Source organism: Kogia breviceps, chromosome 11, assembly GCF_026419965.1.
Source record: "Kogia breviceps isolate mKogBre1 chromosome 11, mKogBre1 haplotype 1, whole genome shotgun sequence".
Lineage (NCBI taxonomy): Eukaryota > Metazoa > Chordata > Mammalia > Artiodactyla > Physeteridae > Kogia > Kogia breviceps.
The window spans coordinates 16,384,956-16,403,230 of NC_081320.1; positions in this window are offsets into that span (position 1 = coordinate 16,384,956).

An 18,275-nucleotide genomic window follows, 5' to 3' on the forward strand; every position below is an offset into this window, starting at 1 on the left:
CCGACACACTTTTTGAAAGATGATTTGCCCTTTTGTTCTGGATTTCTAACTGCAATATTTTTAAATGTACCTGCTCTATTTTATTTATCTTTCTGGAGCCACATCAGGGCAACAGCCCTAGCTGGCCTCCATAACAGTGAAGTGTAATTAGATAGAATGATAAATCTAAGGATTAGGAAAAGTCATAATGGTCATATAATCCAACCTTCCTCTAGTTACTGCTTCCCTTTAAAATATGTTCCTGATATTATCACTCAGTATTGTTTAAATCATCCACCTTAGAGGTAACAAATATATCACATCATTGAAAGGGTTAGAAAAGGATTTAAGTAGGACTGGTATTTGGTCTCCTTTGAATGTTTGGTAGATTTCACCAGTGAAGACATGTTGTTGGCAGTGTTTTCATTACCAATTCAATCTCCTTATTTGGTATTAGTTTATTTTGGTTCTTCATTTCTTCTTGATTCAGTTTCTGTAGGTTGTATGTTTCTAGGAATTTATCCATTTTCAAAAAAAAAAAAAAAAAAAATAGAAGAGGAAACACATCTAAACTCAATTTATGTGGCCAGCATCACTCTGATACCAAAACCAGATAAAAACACTACACGAAAAGAAAACTGCAGGCCAATCTCCCTGATGAACATAGATGAAAAAATCCTCAATAAAATAATAGAAAACCAAATTCAACAGCATATTAAAAGGATTATACAACAGGATCAATTGGGATTTATCCCTGGGTTACAAGGATAGTTAAACACAAGTAAATAAATCGGTGAGATAAACCACATTAACAAAATAAAAGGGAAAAAAAGTGCATAATGATCTCAATAGTTGCAGAAAAAGCACTAGACAAAGTTCTATACTCATTCATTTTTAACATCCATAATGAAGACAACAACTAACATCATAATCAATGCAGAAAAAATGAAAATATTCCTGCTAAGGTCCAGTACAAAGCAAGGATACTTATTTTCATCATTTCTATTCAACCTAGTACTGGAAGTCATAAGAAAAGCAATCAGACAAGAAAAAGAAATTTAAAATATCAAAGTAGGAAAGAATGAAAATTATCTCTATTTGTAGAAGATATGATCATATACATAGTAAAGACTCAACAAAAATCTGTTAAAAATAATGAATGCATCAATGAAGTTATAAGGACACAAAATTAATGTACAAAATTAGTCACATTTTTATACATAAATAACAAACTATCCAAAAAGGAAATTAAGAAAACATTCTGATTCACAATAACAACAAAAACAATAAAATACTCAGGAATAAATTTAAAGAGGTGAAAGACTTATAGATTATACTTGAAGATTATAAAACATTCATGAAAGAAATTAAAGAAGACACAGATAAATGGAAAGACATCTGTGTTCATGGACTAGAAGAATTAATATAATTAAAATGTCCATACTATACAAAGTGATCTAATGGTTCAATGCTATCCCTATAAAAATTTCAATGAAATTCTTTACACACACACACACACACACACACACACACACACACACACACAATTCTAAAATACATATGGAACCATAAAATATCCAAAATAGACAAAGTAATCTTAAGCAAGACAAACAAAGCTAGAGGCATCACACTTCCTGATTTCAAACTACATTACAAAGCTACAATAATCAAAACATAGTAGTATTGGCATAAAGAATATATATAGACAAATGGAACAGAATAGAGAGACCAGAAATACGTCCATGTATCTGTTGTCATCTGGTCTTCAATTTCAATGCCAAAAACACACATGGAGAAAGAATAGTCTCTCGAATAAATGGTGCTAGGCAACTGGATATATACATGCAGAAATGAGTAATTGAACACTTATTTCACACCATATACAAAAATCTGATCACAATGGATAAAATACTTCAATTTAAGACCCAAAACCGTAAAACTACTAGAAGAAAACATAGGACAACAACTTCTAATATTGGTCTGGGCAATGATTTTTTGTGTATGACACCAAAAGAACAATCAAAAAAGGCACAAATATACAAATGGGATTGCATCAGGCAAAAATGCTTCTGCTTAGCAAACTATCAAAAAAATGATAAGGCAATCTATGAATAGGAGAAAATATTTATAAATCATATCTGTTAAGAGGTCAGTATCCAAAATATATAAAGAACTCAAAACAAATAAATGGCAAAAAAAACAAATAGCTTGATTTTTTAAATGGCCTAAGGACCTGAATAGACATTTTTTAAGACAAACCCATGAACAGCAGAAACATGAAACTTTCTCAACATCACTAATCATCATGGAAATGCAAATTAAAACCATTAGATATCATCTCACACCTTTTAGAATGACTATTATCAAAAAAGGAAAAGATTACATGTGTTGACAAGGAAGAGGAGAAAAGGGACTTCTTGTGCATTGTTGGTAGTAGGGCTATTATGGAAAACAATATGGAGATTTCTCAAAAAATTAAAAATAGAACTACCATATGATCCAGCAGTCCCACTTCTGAGTATAAATACAAAATTATTGAAATCAGGATCCCAGAGATATCTGCACTCCCAGGTACCTTGCAGAATAATGCACAATTGCAAAGATATGGAAACTACATACATGACTGGACTGTCAACAGATGAGTGGATAAAGATAATGTGGCATATATATATATTATTCAATATTATTCATTAAATCAAAGGGAATCTGGTTATTCACAATAACATGGATGAACCTGAAGTGCATTATGTTAAGTTAAATAAGCTTGACACACACACAAAAGTACTGTATTATCTCACTTATATGTGAAATCTAAAACAGTCACAGTTATAAAAACAGTAAGTAGGAGATTGTTGCCAGGGTCTAGTGAGGGAGAGATGGGGATAAGGTGATGTTCATCAAGGAGTATAACTTTTCAGTTATGCAAGATAAATAAGTTCTGGAGATCTAATGTACTGTTTACTAATTGTAGTTAATAGTACTGTATTGCAGAGTTGAAGTTCTCTGAGAGTTGACCTTAACTGTTTTCACCATATGAAAAAAATCAGAACTATGTAAGTGATATATAGGTTAGTTAGCTTGATTGTGACAATTATTTCACTATACACACGCACACACACACATATATATATATATATATATATATAAAAATGTCATCTTGTACACCTTAAATATATATGACTTTTATTTATCAATTTTACCTCAATAAACTGGGAAAATACCATAAAATACTAAACACATAACATGTGGAATTAAAGAGAAAAAAAAGTAGGGTGGGGCATATAGGAAATGTTTGTAGCCTTTACCAGTATGTTACTTCTGTAAACCATGCAATAAAAAGATTGAATTATCTACCAAATACTTATGTTCTTTATATATAATGGAAAAATCTGAAGGGAAGTGGAAAGAGGAAAAATAGGAACAAATAAAACATATGAGATTATATTATATCTCTTGGTGATAAAAATGGGTCAGAAAATACAAAAGCAGGAAGAAAAACAGGAACCATATATGGTATGTGTCAGATAAATTATAAGTAATTTCAAATATGGCTTTTTAAAGAAGAGAGTTAATAAGATGGAACACTGATAGTTATAAAAATAGAGCATTAGGTTCCTGCTGAATATATCTACCACAGGATCCTCTCCTAATTGTATAAAATCTACCACAGCCAATGAGTCATTGCCATCTTATGTGGATGGCTTGATGGTTTCCAAATAGGATGAGAAAGGAGTGGGTGCAATTGTTTCACTATGACTACTTTCTAAATTCAATATCATTTCAACAAGTATGTAAGCATTCTAATACATAAAATTATCATGAACTAGGGACTGTAAATTTCCTTAAAAATGAAAATAAAAATAGCAGCAGCAATAGAAACAAGGTAAAAAATAACAACAATCAAAATAAATAATATCTCAATGTAAATATGTTTCTTAAAAGCTCTTTTTATAATTATGTCATATGTTCTTGATATGTCATTTACATATTGCTGTATAGGGAAAGAAAGGATTGTGAACATAGTATCATTCAACAAGGGTATGTCAATTACTCAGTTACAATGATGTTGAACCAAGACCTTCTGATGAAATCCAGTCATGTCTCTGATCTCATTTCTTACTACTCTCTCCTGGCTTATACTTTCTTGATCATCTTGGTGTCCTTTGTTTTCTTTATACATTCTAGAATTCCTCCCATCTCAGAGCCTTTGGACTTGAGATTTTTCCTGCCTAGGATGCTACTGTTCTTTACACCATTGATCACTCAGTCTCATCATTCAGTATTAAACAGAAGTCATGATTCCAGTGAGCCCTTTTCTGGAAACTGTATCTTGACTGCAAATGCCCCACTTTTGACTAAACCTCTCCACTTTCTGAATTTATTTTCTTTATAACATACACCACTATCCTACACATTATCTTATTATTTATTTTGTTGAATGCCTTTTCTTTTAGGATGTAAAAATCTATCAAATTTTTGTCTTTAACATTTTTTTCATTACTGTATCCCCAGCACATGTCTTCAGTAAATACGTTTTGAATGACCACTCAATTCTACTCTATAATTTTCCACTAATGAATAAATACAGGTATTATATATATATTATACTTTCTCTAACAGCATTGTCAATGTTAGGGCCTTTAGTAAGTTTTCAAGATGCAGAGATATCTCAGCCAGCAGATGATGTAGTCTATATCTGTATCTGCATTTTCTGCTCCTTGCTAAGAGAAAAGGGTGCTGGTCTGATAAAAAACATATATCGTTTTACTTAAACAAGAATTGTGACAGAAAATTTTGTGAAATAATATTGTCATACATAAATCAATAAATCTACCCAAAAGATAACAATGTGGAAAAGAAATATAACTTTTATCAAAAGTCACAATAAATATTTTTATAAAATGGAACATAATTTGAATCGGAAGTTTGCTGTATCTCAACATGTAATAACAACATAATGGTTGAAGGAAACACAAAGAAAAACTGCTTGTGATGTTCATTTTCTAGTAATCTTTTTCCAAAATTGAGGTTCCTAAATAAACTCAGGAAAGCATTTAAAAAATTTAGACACTAAACTAAAAGTCAAGAAATACAAGATATTCACAGTTTTCCATACATAACACCAACAGCCTAATAGAAATCCAACTGCAAATCCTGTTTGATGAGCCTGTAACATTAGCTGTAAAATTAATGTTAAATTTTTTGGAAATACAGGGATTTCCACAGAATAGATTTTCTCTTGTGTATATCTAAAACTGGTATTTAAAGATTAATCCTCACCTGTATGCAGCCAACAAATCAGAATTTTGCCATTTATGTGCTTGTTTTAAAACATTATGAAATGTTTCCACACAGGTAGACAGATTGGAAATAGTTGCAATGACTAGAATCAGCATGTTATTGTCCAGTGACTTGGATCATAGAAACACAGGCAGACTTGGAAAGCTTTATGGATAATCCTGGTTTTCCTGCTGACCTACTGTCAAAGGGCACAACTCTTATCAAGCAGGTACTCTCCCACTTCATGTTCCATAGATTCAAGGCGAGCTTCACTTGAAAATTTGTATATTTTATAACAGAGAATGTGGCTGTGATTGATCCCCCACCTTAGTTCTCTAACGTTCTTACCATCTGCAGCTTTCTACATCATAAATCAGTGGCCTTCTTGAATAGACGTTCATATTTCAAATTAAGTCTTTTAGAAGTCAACAGAATACATTAGACAACATATTTTATGTAGATAGTGAAGAATAATCTCAATCCAAACTACTTTAGCGGCAACATTTTTAAAAAAATCAAATATAATAGCATTGTCAACCCGGCCTTGAGGTTTCCAGAGTCTATCATTACTCTCTTTAACTTTTCAAACTTATTATTGTGTATTGACCTCATTTTCTCAAATTTCTGATGAAATTTTGCATAGCCACAGACAGTTCTAAGCTTAGTTGATTACAGAGGAAACAACAGGATTCTGTCACACAGTATCTGCTTTTCAGATATCAGAGAAAAACACACTGGTTTTTGCTGTATTGTGACTAGATTTTCAAGAGATTGTCTTTGGCAGTCCCACAGGAACCACACGGAGTCCATCAGGGAAAGCGATTTCCTGAAGGAAGGGACACTGGCGAAACAAACAAGACCAACAAATGTTAGCAGGACTTTCTTTTTCTTTCTTTCTTTCTTTCTTTCTTTCTTTCTTTCTTTCTTTCTTTCTTTCTTTCTTTCTTTCTTTCTGTTAATGTATGATGGTAGAGCTTATCAACTTTAACTACAGAGGGAAACGCTTGGGACTCTGAAACAAGAAAAGGTATGGTTCATTCTTCTGCCATGTTGGCTCAATGAAGACCTACAATTGTTTCTTGATCATAACAAAGCAAGTAAGAAAAACCAGTCAGGTGGCATTTTGTTTGTTGCAGGTGGTTCAACATTCTAATCTCTTTCAGTCTTTGTTACATATCCATTTCCATCTTCAAACCTTCAGAACTCTCTCTCTGTCACAGGAAGACCAGATGGCGGGTCATGGAAAGACAAGGAGTGGAAATAAGCAATCCAGAGAAGAGTATCCTTCACCAAATATGTGCTGGCTGGGGCTGGGTTGGAGGTGGAGGTGTGATTAGGAATTGGGGGCGGGGTGTGAGCGGCACAGTCCACTTACTTATGACTCTTACTCCAGTCAGAATCTTCAGATATAGAAGTAAAAGTCCTCAAAGCTCTTGTGTATCAACTTCTTCATTATGGTCAAGTGCAGGGCAGTTTTCATTGTGGAGAGAGGGGAAGATCAGGAGGTAGGGCTCAGAGATTCTTACTGACCAACTGTACACCTAAAAGGCAGTGATAATAGGAAATGCAAACTAGGCTTCTGCAAGCTCACTTACCTTATTGGTTGCCTTTTATAAACTTAACTTTAAAATATATTTGAAAAACTTACTAATGCAGAAAATATGAGACTCATATATTGAGTTAGAGCTGACATATTGGGAAAAGTGTTTATGTTTCTTATTCTTCAGGCTTAATGTGTCTCATTTTTGGATTATTTATCACTTTGGCTTTGGTCTGCTGTCTACTTAACGCTTTTTTCTTATTCAGAATACATAATGAATGCTAGTTCAAATCAACTCCTCTTCTTTGAACTCCATACAACATTTTGAAGACAGTATCCCTAGGATATAGCCTTCTGCCATGTCTAGCCTTCTGAATCTGCCCTTTTACTTTATCTTAGTGATCCAGTTCTGGCTCCTCATCCTCTAGTTTTAAGACTAGAATTGGCTCAACATTCAGCTCTCAATGTTGAATACAAGAAAATAAAGATTTATGTTTCTTAGGTTACCTCTCCATTAAGAAAAAACTATAATTATGGACTGTAATAAAGAATACAAACAATTTATTCTCAATTATTTGCAGACATTTTCTGAGAGAACTCAGTGGGTAGAGAGAATTGACAATCTATTAATATCTCAATTAATTATATCTTTAAAAGGCAGAATTTTGGCTTGAATGTTATAAAATGCCTTTTGTTCTCATCTATTTTGAATGAATTTCTGTCCCCTGTGCATATAGGTGGGCTTAACCTGGCTTTAGTGTCTTCTTGGAGAAGACATTTAAACTTAATCCATTCAGGTATTTTTTCTTACTCTTATGTATTTTTTAATTAATTATTGTTTTTATAAATTTCATGGAAGCACATAATTTTTGTGTGTTATGTCCAGTGCTATATGTCCTGGTACTGAGAACATGGCTAGGTATATGGAAAGAACTTTATATACATTTGTTAAGTGAATGAATTTCTTCACTGTTAAAATAAAGATCAGGAAGTCATGTTGTAACAGTTTTCAGAGTTGAAACTAATATTAATATCAAATGATATTTTTTTTCTAAGAAATCTCTCTTCCTTCCCTTCTGCATAAATGACATTTGACTCTTTCAGGTACATTTTCTGCCAAAATTCATGTGTGCAAATTCTACTTGAAAACATGATTATGTTGCTCTTTTGGATATAAGAACTTATTTTGTCTCATACCAAATCTTTTATTCTACCTTGCGAAAGAGAAACTATATTGTGGAAGAGAAAGCATATTGCATATTAGTGAAATACATTTTGAAATAGGGAAGGCGATACATTTTTTGATTAGCCAAATTATGGAGAACTAACTTTGAGAACGAAGCTTGCCATAGTCTTTTGTTGCAAATGCTGATTTGGAATAATATTATATCTCACACACTGGGAAGAATATAGTCAAAAAAGTTATCTGTCTAAAAGCAGAATGAAGAGGCCACTTGTAAAAGGGTGATATCAATTCATTTCTAAGAAAACTGATCTGTGGAGAATTGCAATGATATTCAAATACTATCAAGCAAAATACAGAGTGAAGGATATCTTTGCCACAGAAGGCAAACTAATAATAACTAAATTTGATAACTTTTTTGATTGGGAAACTGCATTGTTTCTCCCTCTGGTATATGAGAGCTATTGTTCTCTCTCTGTCTCTACATATATATATATATATATGAATATACATATGTATATGTATATATGAATACACACATATATATTTATTTGTAAGTATATACGTGTGTATGTATTTATATGTGTGTGAATAAAGAAAATGAAACTGCCTTTCACATATGTCTCTCTGTGAGATATAAATATGGCTAAAAATAAAAAATTAACTTCTCTTCTTCCTGAAACAAAGAGAATGACCTTCTTGATTCCATGGTTCTCAAAAGAATTGTGGACATGCCCTGGGAATGACTCAATCAAGTCATATTAAGACCATAGAGAATATTGTCCTTCTTGAGAGTTTTATGGTGACTTCAGAACATTACAGGCAAGGCAACAAGTCCTTCAACATTGCTGGAATCCTAGGTTATACAGGTCATGAAAGATTTTATAAACCCTTTTTTATTTAAATCCCACCCTTGATATTTATAATTATCACCAAATATTGGTGTGTCCAACCTCATTCAAACAAAGAACCACTAAGACACTTCCTGACAGAATATTATTAGACTTGTAAGGGAAAATGTATAAAATCATTGTCCAAGAATCCTATGGGAAAGAGAGACTGATCTGAAAATTATGCTGTAGGCTCGCTATTTAACTCTACCTCTCAAAGCCAATGTGGCTTAAGTGAGCAACACTGACAATAATGCAATTTATGTTGAAAAAAATTATTGTTCACTGATTTTCTGACTAGCCCTTTTTTGAACTTTCTTAACACGTGTGTTTTTATCTAATTCCCACCTTTGGAAGTTAAAAGCTCAATTATGCCTTGAACACAGGTAGAAAGCTGGTGTCTGTGACTACCTGTTATAACCTTATCTGATTACCCTTGCTTGAGTTTCTTTCCGTGGGATACAGTCTAATACTCCAGCACATTGCTTGAGACTCTAACAATGTTTACTTAGTTCAAAATTAGTTATTTTCCCAGGAATGAAACTTGCCTCTGATAGCTTTAACCTTGTTATCAAACAGATTGTCAAATTAGTCTTCATATGATGGCAGATACTGCTATATGGATGTCTAAATACTGGCTCGTAAAGCCTCTCAGATCAGACATTGTATTGGAAAATGTCACCTGTTGCAATAACACTTGTATTTACCTCACCAATGTTTAGAGTTCATTTAAGACAAGAGGTCTCTTGCTAAAATAAGAATTAAAAACCATCATCCTGGTTTGCATCTACACCTCACTGACCTATACCTAATTTATTCTGAATTATCTTCCTCTTACCTGGCAGAATATCATAATGGCTATTGTGCCATTCATGGAAGAATTTTAGCCATATCTCACTTTGTTTATTCTGACTGGCATCTGGAAAATACAAGTTTCATTTTGCAATTACAGTAAAAAATAAAGCAACACATTAGAGTTTAGGGACATAATGTAACTTGGCCAATCCAGATAAAATTTTAAAGCAGACAACATGCATCTACAGCCTGTTCCTTGGCACATTTCCCTAACAATGGAAGTTTGAAAAATGTTGAAAAAATTCCTGAATCAGGGGTCAAGGGACACTGGCTTAAGTCCTGGCATCACCCTGTACTAGCTGGGTGACAAAAATGAGGAAAACTAAAGCTTATAAAAATTAGGTAAAATTATGTATGTGCCTGCACATTTCAAACTGTAAAATTCCATTAAAATGTTAACTTTTTCTTTATTATTATGGTTGCAATTGAAACAGATGGCTCAGCTACGGAAAAGAGAAGGGGTATAATGAGTATAAGATCACACAATACATTCATTATACAGTCAAAATTAGAACCTACTCTTCTTACTAACAATTATATCAAACCATAAAATTGGGAAAACGGATCTTTAATTTCAACAGGAAAAAGCTGAGAGATGTGTTTTGATCACCTCCTATTTACACATTGGTGAGGGAGGAAGCCCTGATCCAGGTTTATGGGGATGGCCAATCCAGGTTTATGGGGATTGCCCCATAAACACAACACCCAAGAAAGGAGAGCTGAAACCACAACCATTTATTAGTCATATATGCTCACAGCCCATGGAGGAGGAGAGAGCATGCAAGTCATGCACGGTCATATGAGTGTTGTACTTGGAAACAGACTGAAGGATCAAGGGCTATGGAAGGCAGGCTCTGTTGTATCAAGAGGATGGGGTGCCCTTGGTCACCATGGGAGAATGTGATTTGTCTGTTGGAATAATTTCATGGGCTGGCAGGGAACTGACCCTGCTATTCAGAGATAAGCGAGAACTGCGTCTGGCCATTTTGATAAGGAACGTTGTTTAGCTAAGGGACCATTTCTCTGGGGGCACAGTGGAGGGGAAAACTTGTTGTTAGGCCATCTGAGGCCTTCCTGTTCTCATTGGAAGCCAAGGCAGGACTTAAAATTATGGCTTAATTTTAGACCTTTAAACTTTATCACATGAGAGACATTAACTCAACTAGTATAGATAGAAGACCTCAAGTGGAAGTTGTGACCATGGGGGCAATTAAATAGAAAAGTCTACATTCAAGAGACTGGAAACAACTTTTAATCAAAAGAGACAAGGGAAAATGTCAATAAAAATAATGAGAGAGTGTGGAATAGTAGGTTGAGAATAAAGAAAAAATTATATCTTGAAAAAAAAAAACATTTCAAAAACTGGAAGATGGAGATGATCAATCATGTCAATAGATACAAAGAAAAGAAAAGTAATCAGGCTATGACTAAATATTGATTTTGAAATTATTTTTAAAATTATGAGTTCAATTTCCATATTTGAGTATGTCTGCCACTGGGGGCCAGGATGAAAATTCTGCATGCTCTTAGAAGTGAATTCAGGACAAGTAAGGGATGGTGGTAATGTCATTGCATCCTAAAGAGCACCTTGAAAGCCTTAAAGTCTACCACTAGGGATCCATCACTTCACCCTAAGTATACTTTTTAATTAAAACAAATGAACAAACAAAAAGTTCAACTAACTATAGCAAGTTAATGTGCTCATTTTAGAATCCTGGAGAATTGAGGCAATGAAAATCAGAAATCACAATTTTCATCTAAATTTCCATTACAGAGAAATAATGACAAGTAGCATACCTTGGGATACTTATCATCATTGATACATGTTAATAAACTTGAAAGGGTAAAGTTTTCTGAAAGTTGTTATCTGAATAAAAGTCTTACAAATATGCCCAGAAAAATGAGTTCTGTTGGGAAATACCTCTCTTAAAGGTAAAGAAATAAAGCAGCTCTTTCTTAAATGTTCAAAAATATGGAGTTGACACAGTAAAGATAGAGTTCTTTGATGAAGAGAGTTATTGTAAGAAACTTTAATAAATTTTTCTCTAATACAATCTGTTTACATTTCCAAGAGTTGAACTTCCTCCTCATTTCTGATAAGTTATCTAAAATAGCTAAATCATCCTAGCCACATCTGCAAATGTATTACTTTCTCCACTCTTATGGTGCCTCATTTGGCCCTAAGTATCTTTTAACTGGACCATTTTAAAAAATTCTGAGCTGAATTTCCCCATCACCAGGCTCTCACTGCTCTGGTCCATCTTCTCTATTGAATCACAAAAATCTATCTATAGATGACCACAGCTTGCAAGTAAGAAGCTATTAAGTTTGGTGTTTACATAAATAAGGAAATACAAGCTTGAAATGATAAATTAAGCAAGATAGACTTTATTGATATTTATAGGACATTCCATCCAAAAACAACAGAATACACATTTTTCTCAAGTGCTCATGGAACATTCTCCAGGATAGATCATACCTTGTGTCACAAATCAAGCCTTGGTAAATTTCAGAAATTTGAAATTGTATCAGATATCTTTTCTGACCACAATGCTATGAGACTAGATATCAATTACAGGAAAAGATCTGTAAAAAATACAAACACATGTAGGCTAAACAATACACTACTTAACAATGAAGCAATCACTGAAGAAATCAAAGGGGAAATCAAAAAATACATAGAAACAAATAACAATGGAGACATGATGACCCAAAACCTATGGGATGCAACAAAAGCATTTCTAAGGAGGAAGTTTAAAGCAATACAATCCTACCTTAAGAAACAGGAAACATCTCAAATAAACAACCTAAACTTGCACCTAAGGCAATTAGAGAAAGAAGAACAAAAAAACCACCAAATTTAGCAGAAGTAAAGAAATAATAAAAGTCAGATCAAAAATAAATGAAAAAGAAATGCAGGAGATGATAGCAAAGATCAATAAAACTAAAAGCTGGTTCTTTGAGAAGATAAAGAAAATTGATAAACCATTAGCCAGACTCATCAAGAATAAAAGAGAGAAGACTCAAATCAATAGAATTAGAAATGAAAAAGGAGATGTAACAACTGACACTGCAGAAATACAAAGGATCATGAGAGATTACTACAAGCAACTCTATGCCAATAAATTGGAAAACCTCGAAGAAATGGACAAATTCTTAGAAATGAACAAACTTCCACGACTGAACCAGGAAGAAACAGAAAATATAAACAGACCAATCACAAACACTGAAATTGAAACTGTGATTAAAAGTCTTCCAACAAACAAAAGCCCGGGAACAGATGGATTCACAGGGGAATTCTACCAAACATTTAGAAAAGAGTGAACACCTATCCTTCTCAAAGTCTTCCAAAATATAGCAGAGTGAGGAACACTCCCAAACTCATATGTGAGGCCACCATCACCCTGATACCATAACCAAAGATGTCACACAAAAAAAGAAAACTACAGGTCAATATCTCTGATGAACATAGATGCAAAAATCTTTAACAAAATACTAGCAAGCAGAATCCAACAGCACATTAAAAAGATCACACACCATGATCAAGTGGGTTTTATCCCACTTGAATCCTTGAATGCAAGGATTCTTCAATATATGCAAATCAATCCATGTGATAAACCATATTAACAAAATGAAGGAGAAAATTCATATGACCATCACAAGAGATGCAGAAAAAGCTTTTGACAAATTTCAACACCCATTTATGATAAAAAACCCTGCAGAAAGTACATATAGAGGGAACATACTTACCTCAACATAATAAAGGCCATATATGACAAACATACAGCCAACATTGTTCTCAATGGTGAAAAACTGAAAGCACTTCCTCTAAGATCAGGAAAAAGACAAGGTTACCCACTGTCACCACTATTATTCAATATAGTTTTGGAAGTTTTAGCCACAGCAGTCACACAAGGAAAAGAAATAAAAGTTTTCCAAATCAGAAAAGAAGAAGTAAAGCTGTCACTCTTTGCGGATGACATGATATTATACAAAGAGAATCCTAAAGATGCTACACCAAAACTACTAGAGCTAACCAATGAATCTGTGAAGTAGCAGGATACAAAATTAATGCCCAGAAATCTCTTGCATTCCTATACACTAATGATGAAAAATCTGAAAGAGAAATTAAGGAAACACTCCCATTTACCACTGCAACAAAAAGAATAAAATACCTAGGAATAAACCTACCTAAGGAGACAAAAGACCTGTATGCAGAAAACTATAAGACACTGAAGAAAGAAATTAAAGATGATATAAATAAATGGAGAGATATACCATGTTCTTGGATTGGAAGAATCAACATTGTGAAAATGACTATAGTACCCAAAGCAATCTACAGATTCAATGCAATCCCTATCAAACTATGAATGTCATTTTTCAGAGAATTAGAACAAAAATTTTCACAATGTGTATGGAAACACAAAAGACCCTGAGTACCCAAAGAAATCTTGAGAAAGAAAAACGGAGGTGGAGGAATCAGGCTCCTTGATTTCAGACTATACTAGAAATCTACAGTAATCAAGACAGTATGGTAATGACACAAAAACCAAATTATAGATCAATGAAAGAGGATAAAAAGCCCAGAGATAAGCCCATGCACATCTGGTCACCTTATCTTTGATAAAGGCAGCAAGTTTATACAATGGAGAAGAGACAGCCTCTTCAATAAGTGGTGCTGGTAAAACTGGACAGCTACATGTAAAAGAATGAAATTAGAACACTCCCTAACACCATACACAAAAATAAACTCAAAATGCATTAAAGACATAAATGTAAGCCCAGACACTATTAAAATGTTAGAGGAAAACATAGGCAGAGCACTCTATGACATAAATCACAGCAAGATCTTATTTGACCCACCTTCTAGAAAAATAGAAATCAAAACTAAACAAATGGGACCTAATGAAACTTAAAAGATTTTGCACTACAAAGGAAACCATAAAGAAGATGAAAAGACATCCCTCAGAATGGCAGAAAATATTTACAAATGAAGAAACGGACAAAGGATTAATCTCCAAAATATCTAAGCAGCTTATGCAGCTCAATATCAAAAAAAAAAAAAACAAACAAACAAACAAACAAAAAAAACAATCCAAAAATGGGCAGAATACCTGAAGAGACATTTTTCTAAAAAGTTATACAGATTGCCACCAAACTCATGAAAGGATGCTCAACATCACTAATCATCAGAGAAAAGCTAATCAAAACTACAATGAGGTATCACTTCACACCAGTCAGAATGGCCATCATCAAAAAATCTACAAACAATAAATGCTGGAAAGGGTGTGGAGAAAAGGGAGTCCTCTTGCACTGTTGGTGGGGATGTAAATTGATACAGCCACTATGGAGAACAGTATGGAGTTTCCTTAAAAAACTAAAAAAGAACTACCATATGACTGAGCAAACCCAGTACTGGGCATAAACTCTGAGAAAACCATAATTCAAAAAGAGTTATGTACCCCAATGTTCATTGCAGCACTACTTACAATAACCAGGACATGGAAACAACCTAAGTGTCCATCGACAGATGAATGGATAAAGATGTGGCACATATATACAATGGAATGTTACTCAGACATAAAAAGAAACAAAATTGAGTTATTTGTAATGAGGTAGATGGACCTAGAGTCTGTCATATAGAGTGAAGTAAGTCAGAAAGAGAAAAACAAATATGTATGCTAACATATATATATAGAATGTATAAAAAAAAAAAAAAAGGTTCTGATGAACCAAGGGCAGGACAGGAATAAAGACACAGATGTAGAGAATGGAATTGAGGACACGGAGAGTGGGAAGTGCAAGCTGTGACGAAGTCAGTGAGTAGCATTGACGTATATACACTACCAAATGTAAAATAGACAGCTGGTGGGAAGCAGCTGCATGACACAGAGAGACCAGGTCAGTGCTTTGAAACCACCTAGAGAGGTGGGATAAGGAGTGTAGGCAGGAGATGCAAGAGGGAGGGGTTATGGTGGTATACATATGCATATAGCTGATCCACTTTGTTATACAGCAGAACCTACCACAGCACTGTAAAGCAATTATACCCTAATAAAGATGCTTAAAAAAAATTTCCCAAATATAGTTAGGGAGCTGGATGTGCCAAAATACAAAAAAATACTTGCATTCATACAAAATTTTTGTTGATCTGCTAATGTATTAATCTATATATCATAATCATCTATCTTTGTAGACCAAAATATAAAAATAAATATTTCTCATAAATTGAAAATACCTTGGATGAAATTTACTTTTTATATATTATTGAAACTTTTCTAGTAAACTTATTTGTCCTATAATTGTACATAAAACAATATTACTTTGTTATAGTAAAAATGGAACTTGTTCTTATTCACTTTTTTATCTCCAGGTTATAGCACAATTGCTGAAAAAAATTGGATAGCATCTCCATCTCTGTTATTCATATATTTTAACATCACTGTGTTCATCTTTATTTTCAATTAGAGTAGAAAGAGATTTACAAGTTATCTTGCACATGACATTTGATATTTGTTTCTGTCAAAATACTTCAATACTATATTTTAATTTTTCTACTGCAATTTTATATCCTTAAAATGTTTTAATATCACCTGGTTCCATTTCACCTCAACTATTTCTGACATTTTATGCTATTTTCCTTTTTTCTCTTGATGTTTTGTTCTTATGCCTTTCATCTTTCTTTTCCAGAGGTTTGTGCTTGTTGCATCCTGTTAAGAATGTCAAACCATGTGTAAACATGTCTTCTGTTTGCCACTGTTAATCATTCTTCAGAGGTATTCAGAGGTATGTTCTCCCTCAGGGTTGTCTGAGGTATGTTTTTTTTTTTTTTTTTTTTTTTTCTCTGCTGCTGGAACATTTATCCTGTTTGATTGTTTTTCTTCTGTACTTATCCTTAAATGAAAAGAAAGAGCATGTTGGTTGGCTATGGCTCTGCTATCTTTTTATTTAGGCATTGAATAATATCCCTCAAAACCTAAGGGAAAATTACTCTTCAGGGAATCTTATCTGTTTCATTTTGTTTACCAGCCATTCATCTAACCTATAGGTTGATCTGCTGAATTTTTAGATTCTCTCCTACTCAGTTTCATGATTCTATAAAAAAACTTAGTGGGTAGATAACACAAAAATCTTCTATTTCCAGAGTCCAATTTCCCAAATGCAAGGATTCTTGCAGATTATGTTCTTCTTCAAGATCTCTGTCATAGACAGTACAGATTCCACTGGTCTCTACTTCCTTCTTACTTCCTGACTGTGGCTTTTAGTTTTTGTGGTCTTTGAATACATACAGAGAAATGATTTGATATGATGTTAATGACATACAGACAATATTCCTGGGTTTCTAAAATTACAACTCATGTTTGTATATTTTACTCTCTTGCATGACCTAAACTAAAACACACAGCCTGGAAGGCAGAAATGATAAAGGGAGAAAGAGGTAACTTTTATGACTATGTTACAGAGAAGAAAAGTGACTAAGTCGTGCAGAACACAGATTCAACCTAAATCTTAGGTGATGTTACCTAAATATATACTATGTTCCTGTGAAATTTTTTTCCATATTTTCTCCCTAGTAGAGATACTGGGCTAGTGAGCTAGGGCAGAGACATTACCTAAAGCAAAAACATATTTATTATTTCTTTCATATGAAGAAACATATTGAAACAGGACATTTTATTAATTTGTTATTTTTATTTTATTTATTTTGCTCTATTAAACAAATATTTAGGTACAAAAAATGCTCCAAATTTCAAAAATCTTAATTTGTAATATTTTGTGGTATAGTCTATATATCTTCATAGGTATTTTATTTTGAAGCTATTTTATTTGTGTATATTATTTTTTTACTGATATTCAAAATTACTTTCTAGGAAAAGCTACCATCCCAGTGTCATCTATGCTTTGTGTGCTAATTAATATGTAAATTTTAATCTATGTTGCTTTCTTAAATCTAAAATTATATTATGCTTTGCAGTGCAGAATGATATTTGCCTCTTGATTTATAATTGAAGCAGGTTGCTCTTATTAACATACTTCCTCTAGGCAAGGACAGAAATGTGGCTATATTTTTTAAACTGTAATAAAAGAAGATGGTGAAAGTATGATTAATATTTCCTTTTTTCATTTTGAAAATAATAAAACTATATAAGATTCTCTTTAGGTTGAATATTTATATTCTTGAATTAAAGAACAAACATATTTATCCCTTTAACACAAAATGAATGTTCTTATCATTTGTTATTCTACAATTAAAACACATGATTTTCAAATAATTCATGTAGTTTACAAAATAACACAGGGAAATGATATAATATTGGATAAATTAATTGCAATCAGAATATTATTAGTGAAAAAGATCTGCCAGATGTTTTATTTCAAATGCTTCAAATTGGTTCAAACAAGCCAGAGGAGGGCAAATTCCTTCATGGATGTTAGAGGATAAAGAAAACTGGTCCTTCCATTGCATTCTCTAATCTCCATCTTCCTCCTGATAGATTAGTGAAAAAGGAAATTATAACTGAGTCAATCCTTTATTTGTCTCTGATTC